Source organism: Mustela erminea, chromosome 19 (genome assembly GCF_009829155.1).
Source record: "Mustela erminea isolate mMusErm1 chromosome 19, mMusErm1.Pri, whole genome shotgun sequence".
NCBI classification, from domain to species: domain Eukaryota; kingdom Metazoa; phylum Chordata; class Mammalia; order Carnivora; family Mustelidae; genus Mustela; species Mustela erminea.
The window spans coordinates 41,425,865-41,434,352 of record NC_045632.1 but is presented as its reverse complement, the minus strand read 5'-3'; positions in this window follow the sequence as shown (position 1 = coordinate 41,434,352).

Sequence of the window (8,488 nt, the reverse complement as noted above, 5' to 3'; positions counted from 1 at the left end):
GAGGAGCTTGGGGGGCGCCTGGGTGGCTCAGTGGGTTAAGCCGCTGCCTTCGGCTCAGGTCATGATCTCAGGGTCCTGGGATCGAGCCCCGCTTCGGGCTCTCTGCTCAGCTGGGAGCCTGCTTTCCCCTCTCTCTCTCTCTCTGCCTGCCTCTCTGCCTACTTGTGATCTCTGTCTGTCAAATAAATAAATAAAAAATCTTTAAAAAAAAAAAAAAGAAAAGAGGAGCTTGGGCTGTCCCAGTCCCAGGAAGAGACAGACGGTGCTCTCAGCTGAGCTGAGTTCAGTAATAACAGCTCGCGGGGCTTAAGGGGGAAATCAGCAAGGGCTAGGGAAGCACTCTGGGGCCACTGGGGAGCCTTTACCTATCAGCCCAGACCTGAAGGCGAAGAGGAGGGGTACAGCAGGGAGGGTTTTCCAAAAAAAAGAGGGAACTGTTGCTGTAGAGGGGACTAGGACAGGAGCTGCGGCTTCCGGGACCAGACTGCAGCCATCCACAGATGCCCCTGCAGAGGTGAGCTGGGGGTCCACACCCTCACCCTGCTCTCCTTCCATTGTCCCGTCTCTGGTTGGTGCCTTCTGCTGGGTGGGCCCGAGAGACATGGTTCACACAGGCCAGCACCCCAGGTCCCAGAGCGGGGGCGAAAGAAGGGCCAGACGGTGAATGAGAACAGCTGGCTCCCCTGGTTGGATGGGTGCAGGGGTGCCGTGGAGCCGTGTCTGTGCATGTGCTGGTGTAGGGGAAGGAACGGGATAAGGCTCCGTTCACTGAGCTTCCGCACACCTGCTCACCCACTCCTCAGGGCGTGCGGCGTGGTCGCCGTTATTACCTCTCTGTTTTGGGAGAGGGAACAGGCTGGAGAGATTGACAGCACCTGCTTGGAATCCGTCTTCGTGGCCAGTTGCAGAATCCGTCAGTGTTTCCAGTGGGGAGAGGGGTCTGACCCTCCCTTGGAGCCCCTTATAGGATGATTCTGCCTCAGTGCTTCGATCTCTGTGCTCTGGGTAGTAAGAAGCAGTTCCTGGATGACTCCTGCTAGAGAGGGAAACCTTTCCCTGAGGGCAGGGCGAGCATTAACAGGGGCCCCGTAGGCTTGTAGGCTGCGCTCTGAAACTGGCCAGAACAGGTTCGAACTCGGGATGCCCAGGTAGGAAAGGCTGGGGCTGCCTTCAGACCTGCCTTCCTGCATGCCTGGCCTTCCACCGAGCCCACTTTCCACAAGCCATCGAGGCACCGGGTCTGGCTGGGTGCTGAGGCTCCCCGGGGGAGGGAGACACCCCAGCACTGCCTCCTGCTGCTCGTCTGCCTTCTCGTCACAAGCACTGAGGATCGAGCTCCTGTTAGGTTTCAAGCTTTGTGTTCCGTTCTACATGCCAATCGATGAATTTAATCCTTGCCTAGCAGGGAGGGGTGTTACCACTGCCATTGTCCTCGGAGGGATATGGGTGCAGAGGGACTCGCTCTGTGGTCACAGACACAAGGGAAGCGGTGGTAGCAGTGCCAGTCCCAGATGCACGCAGCCCTTCCTGCCTGCGGTGGGTCTTTGGTCACATGTCTCTAAGCTTCAGCTCCCACCTGTTAGAACCCCCCATATGCTCTTTGGGGGTGAACGAGATGGTCCCCAGGAAGCCTTAGCCTGGTGGAGGGCCTGTGCGGCCCTGGACCAACATTAGCTGTTGTACAGCTGTTGCTTGAATTACCTTGTTACGTCATCTTTCTTTTTCTTTTTTTTTTTTTTTTTTTAAGATTTTATTTATTTATTTGACAGACAGAGATCACAAGTAGACAGAGAGGCAGGCAGAGAGCGAGGGGGAAGCAGGCTCCCTGCTCAGCAGAGAGCCCGATGCAGGACTTGATCCCAGGACCCTGGGATCATGACCTAAGCCGAAGGCAGAGGCTTCACCCACTGACACCCACTCACACCATCTTTCTGTCCTTTCTCCTGCTCGTCCTGTCCCCGTCTTCTCCTTACCCTTGAGCAGCGCAAGGGCCTCCATCACCAACCTGGGAGTTCCCCCAAGCACAAGTATCTGGGAAAGGTTCCCCACTCACATTCGTCCTGACCAGCCCACACTGGGCTCAGAATGAGATCCCAGGAGATGGGTGGAGAAATCGGGGTGTGCTTTCTGTCAAGAGGTGGCCTCCCTCCTCCCCGCTCTCTCTCTCCTCCTCTGGCTCCCTCTTCCCCCGTCTCGCTTCTTCCTGCTTCTTCCTCCTTCCCTCCGCTCCTCCCTTCCCAACGGGCAGGGCACCGTACAGAGCCTGGGAGAACAAGGACACGCCCTCAGATACTTTCCCAGATCGCCGAGTCCCTCCCCAGTGGGCGGGGGATTCTCTTCTCCGGTGGTGTAGACGTGCAAACTGCGTCTCAGCTACACAATGTGTTTATCTCCTTCAGCTCATCAGAGGGGAGCAGGGACCGTAGCAGGTCTGTCTGACCCTGAACCTGCACTTCCTCCTTCCCACCAGATTGGGAGATTAACCTGCCTCCCTGCTGGGTCTTTCTGAGGGGGCCCCCCACGGCTTTCTCCTCCGACCCTACTCTTAAGTCCTTGAGCTATCTTGGGGCTTGTGCCTGAGGCCAGGCAGGCAGGACCTTGTCCTTTCGGGGTGGGGGGAGCTGGTCTTTGGAAAGGGGCCCATTAACGCACCCACATCATTGTCGCTCCCACATTCCTTGGGTTAAACATTCACAGTCCTTACTCCTCAGGCATTTCCATCTACGTGACTCCTTGCTCCTGCTGCATGGCTCTCCACAGCCCATAAAGGCTGCAGGGGGCCGAGCCTTGCTGGGAAGTGGGGAACACCGTGAATGAAGAGGGCCCGTGAAGCAGGCAGGACCCCAAGGCCAAAGGGAGAGCCCAGAGAGCTGGCGGACGATGACAGAGGTTGCGGGCGATTTCCCGATGGGCTCGGGGCGGGAGAGGACAGGAGCTGGGGTGTCTGCCTGCCCTAGGGGAGCCTGTAGTCGGCGGGCCGGAGAAGGCTGGGAAGAATGGGGGCAGGCGTAATAAAGCTTTCAGCCCCGTGGAGAAGTTTTTATTAAAGCTCGTGTGTGTATAGATGTAACAATTTTTAGAACAGGAGAATAGTGACGTATGCCCAAGAACTTGCCATGGCTTCTGCCGTCCTGAGTGGTAGATCCTGGATCTCAGGATCTGAGCCAAATAAGGGGGGTCTTACCACATGGCCCCACACTGGGGTCCGGAGCCCCCCAGGAACACGCCTCTGGCCTCCATGGTTACAGGTCTCACGTTCTGGTGCCCCAGAGTCACCTGGAGTGCCTGAGAAAACAAAACCCCACCTCCATGGCTTTCTCTCTTTCTCTTTTTTCCCCAGTAAATCTGAAAGGGGACCCAAATAGCCACATTTCAACAAGTATGCAGGTGATGCCGAAGCTGTTCTTCTGGGGAAACACAGCTTGAGAAGCATCACGATAGGATCTGTCCTCCTCTCTTTTCCATATGTAAGAGTCACCCGAGATGTCTCTAGAACATACAGAAGCCGGAGCTTTGTCCGGGACCAGATGGAGTGTGGTGCCAGACAGCAGTTAGTGTTCAAAGCTCCAGCTCATTATCTCCAATCATCGATAACCTGATTGTGATTTTGGTGCCAGGATGGAGAATTATTGTCTTAGACTCTAGGGTGTGTGTTGAGAGGGGAGCCTGACAAAATAAACCCACAAAGGAGGTATAAATCTCCCAATCCTTCTGTTTGATTTGTTGAGTCAGCCAGCAAATACTTATTGAACCCGCACCGCGTGCCAGGAATTAGCTGAGCAGGGGAGCCGAAAGCCCAAGTCAGCTAGGTGGCCAACAGTCAACGGAGGTCTGCTGTGGTCACCTGGGGGCTCGTGTTCAGGTGTAGGAGATCCATGTAGAATTGAGTTCAATGTCTAATATGCATGTGTAGATTATCATGTAATGTAATTCCATCCACTCTCCACTAACCTTTCTGCTCTTTGCATAATGGGCACAGGTGCACAGGGTCTTTCTAGGTCCCGCTAACCAGTGGTGTGGAGCTGGGTCTGCAGGCAGGTTGCTGGTGGGGAAGGCTGATCAGGTCAACAGTTGTCCTTCAAGCTGGGAGAACCCACCTCTTCTCTAGGACAAAGAGGAAACTCCTTAGCCTTGGTTGTCCCCACTCTCCGTGCTTTGTCAAGGCTCTCCGGAAAGGAAGAGAGGGCAGTCTGGGATTTTTCATTCATGGAAATTTAGCCAGGTCAGATCGCTGTTGTTTTTGACTTTTCCTGGAAGGTCGTAGCATACGGATGTTGTCAAAATGAGGCCAAAATCACTAGCTGAAGTTGCACATGACTCAAGTGCAGTGTCAAGTGTGCACATAGTTTGGAAAGGGCGACTCCTGGGTCTTCAGTATTCATGATTTTAATTTTTAAAAAAATTTATTTATTTGAGAGAGATAGAAAGAGGCATGTGTGGGAGTTGGGAAGGGGTGGAGGGAGAGAAAGAGAAGATCTCAAGCAGACTCCGCACTAAGCATGGAGCCAGAGGTGGGACCCCATTCCATGGCCCATGAGATCGTAACCTGAGCCGAAACCACGAGTTGGACCCTTAACCAACGGAGCCACGCAGGTGCCCCTGTGATTTTTATTAATGTTACTGGCAAAAAGATGATGCTTCTGGGAATCTAATCTTAGCTGAACAATTGAATCCACTCTGTGCATAGATACGGCATAAGTTGTAGGTAGCTCGGGTGATCTAGTGATTCTTCCCCAGAGCCACTTGGAGGACTGAATGCAAGTAAATACGCCGTGTACTTTGTGCTGTGAGGGTGTCAGACAGGCCAGCGGCTATGTCTCCCCGCTCCCAACACAGGGATGAGTGTTACTTATTGCCTATCCCCGAGAAATCAGCCATGTGGATAAAGAATCTTGCTTTCTTGAGAGGAAACCTTAGCAGATCTAGAGGCAGGTGAGGTAATGTGAGCCTAGGGGAAGCAGGAGAGGCTGTATCAAGGTGTGCGTGTGCGCATGCATGACCTGAGGTTCTCTTGCTGCTCTCAGACAGTGGAGGAACTCAGCTGTCTGTCACTTGGCATATGGTTCCTATAGATGAATCACTAGAAACAAACATGTTGGTTTTCAGATTTTCCTTGGGTACAGATTTCTCTACCCACACAGCACTATGAATACAGACTAATTACAAGCAAACTCTAAATATGCATGATTATGTGGTAGCTGATTTACAGCCTTTTTCTTTACCCCTTCCTCTGTCTGTGGCTGGGGAATGAAAGAGCCAGGCTTTGTCTGTTAATCTTCCGTGGGTGGGGGTCTGGGATTCCTGTTAGCTGGGTGCAGCTTTCCAGAGGTTCCCCCTAATCCCTGAGAGCATGCTTAGCATCCAAGCTGGAGGGCGAAGACAGAGTCCCTTCTTCCTTTGGTGTTTCTTAGCAGTAAAGGTAGCTATGAGAAGACATTGAGTTGTTTAAATGTATGTCTGTGTCTGTGTTTAAAAATGGCAAGACCCAAGCATTGGGGGAACTGGCTTTCAAGTCCTTGCTGTGTCTTGCTCTGCTGTGTGACTTCAGGCAGTTCCCTTCTCTCAGGGTCTCAAATGACAGGGTTGGATAAATTGACTTCAGCATGCAGTGGGCGATGAATGGGTCTGTATATGCTTTGAACCTCAGGGATTCTCTCTGCTGGTAGCCGAGATGGAGACGGAGGGGAGCCAAAAGCTTATTTCATCATGTTATTAGCCTTTCTGAAGGCTGGGAAGAGGACATTTGTCCCCTGTCCCCGGTATATATGGAACTAGCCTTATCAGTGGGGACACCAAATCTTGAGTTCACATCCCAGCTCTGCCACTTAAACATCAAGGTCATTTTCCCTAAGTTTTAGTTTTCTTATCTGTAAGATGAGCAGTGCCTCTGTGGGGCTCAAAGGGGGAACAGTTGTCTCCAGCAATCTAGTCTGTGACCTCCTTGAGGACTGAGTGGGGTACCTCCCCCCGCAATTATCTATCTTTGTTCCTCAGTACTCAACACAGTGCTCGGCACACAAAGGCCGCTTATGAATAAAGAATCATTGAATAATTCTGGGGAAAGTGGGTCTCTCCCTGCCCGGTGCGTGGAGCACACTCACCGAGTGTTACTTTGCCGAGGCTTGTGATCAGTTAATGGTGGAGCTGGGACTGTGTTCACATTTCATTGAAACGTGCATGCCTGCTGTGTGTGCTCGTTTTCAAAGGCAGACTGTGCCCTTTCAGTTCTGAAATGAAGGCAGAGGGCTTTGGCGGATTCCATATGCTTTTAAGTTAATTTCTTTAGGTGGAGTTCTTCCACTTTGGTATTTTTTTTTTTAAACAATACTCCCCAAAATGTCTCCATTGGCTTTATTTCCTGCCAGCCACTCTGAGCTCAGTATACCTAGGCTTAAAGGCTGGGTAAACGGTAGGCTGGGGAAAGCTCACGGACCCTGACTCTGCCACTGCCCTGGGGTTGGTGGCGGTGGCCCCAGGCCGGGATGGAGGCCAGAAGCGCTACAGAGCAGGTGTAATGCCCCCATGTCTCCTGGCCTGTGGCTCCCTCCTCGCAGGCTGTTGGGTGTGGGCAAGCCTGGGGTCTCAGCGACAGGTGCTGGAAGGATTCGAAGATGAAACGCGCTTTCCCTGCGTTGTCCTCACTGAGAGGGCCACTTCCCCCTTGTGATGGAGCTACAGTCCCATTCCCTTTACTGCACTTCAAGGACACTGAGCGGGAGCCCTGCTTCCTCATCGGGAGACTATGACAGCTGTCGTGCTTGAGCAACACTTACCTTCCAGGTGCTGTGCTAGAAGTTTACATAACTTTGTGACTTTGTAACAACCTTGCTAAGTAGCTGTGGTAACTTTTTGACTTTGTAACAACCTTGCTAAGTAGCTATGCTGCACATCTCAGAGAGAAAGAACCTAAAGTCCAGGAAACGGAAGTCCCTTGCCCAAGGACTCATGGCAACTGTGCCACACAGCCGGGATTGGGGGGGTGGTCACTGAGTCTGTGTTTTCCAAGACCCCATGTTGGTTGTCTGCTTCTCGAAGCTGCAGTATGTCACGTTCAGCATCCTTGTGAGGATCAAGAGGCCTGCCTGTGCCCTGCATGCCTGGTGATGACCTTCTGTTTTCCAGGAAGGTGCCTGCTGTCCCCAGCCCCTTCTATCTTAGATGACTGGGTATCCGCCACCCTTGAGTCTGCCATTGGGGTCTCATTGAGTCCCTCATCCTCCCTTCACACATCATCCATTCTAACAGGGCCGGGCCCCCTCTTTCCCTAAAAGCCCCAAACTCCCCCAAGTATGAACCATCACCGCCCTTCAGGGCAACATGTCATTATTCTCTCATAGAGTGTAATTTTAGTTTTATGTTTCAGACGAAATTTTTCCATCCATTTCTCCATTTCTCTAGTCTAGAAGCCCTCAAGGGTAGCATCTGTAGCATCTTCTAGGGTTCCGGTTGGCTTGCTAAAATAAAGATTGGTGGGCTCCCCCTCAGGGCCTCTGAGGCACCACATGTGGGATGGCGACCTAGAGTTTTGCATTTCTAGCATGTTTCCAAGTGATGTAGGTCTGGGCTTTTTAAAAGCTCTGTTCCAGGGGCTCCTGGGTGGCTCAGTGGGTTAAAGCCTCTGCTTTCAGCTCAGGTCATGATCCTAGGGTCCTGGGATCGAACCCCGCATCGGGCTCTCTGCTCAGCAGGGAGCCTGCTTCCTTCTCTCTCTCTCTCTGCCTGCCTCTCTACCTACTTGTGATCTCTGTCTATCAAGTAAATAAATACAATCTTTAAAAAAAAAAAAAAAAGCTCTGTTCCAGTCTTCCACTCAACATACATTTGCTAAGAATCTCGTAGGGCCCTGTTCCGGGGGGACGGAGCACGTCATGCTCACTGCTGTTTGAGAAACACAGCTCTTGGGAACGAACATTCTGCTTTCGAGAACCCCACAGCCCGGGTAGTGGTTCTCAAGCTCAACTACACTTTAGAATTACCTGGGGAGCTGTGGAAGCATTTGGTGCCTGGGCTCCACCCAGAGCAACTGAATCAGAGTCTCCGAAGTGGGGCCTGCTGTCAGTACATTTGTTAGCTCCCCAGGGGATTCCAAAGTGTAGCCAGCCAGGGGTGAGAACCATTGGTCCAGGCAGGCACAGTCTTGTAAACAGACAATCACTCCGCTGGAATCAGCCGCTTGTTTCAAATAGCTGCCTCCGGGAGCTCGTTGGGCCGAGCTAGAGGGAAGGGCTGGGACTGGGGGTCTGCAACCCTGGGTTTGGTTGCATTTCTGCTTTGTGCCTTCTAGCAAGTGTCTCAGCCTCTCTGATCTCTGTTTGCTCTGGGACCCAGTGCTGTGGGGGCTCTGGAGGATCTCCGGGGTGACCTTCCCCTTCCCACATTAATGATCCTAAGAAGACCAATGACATGAGGGTGAATCTCTGTCTCACTCAATCTCTGTCTCAAACTCAAAGGCTGGCCTAGCACTGTAGATCAACAGAGAAGTTAAAAA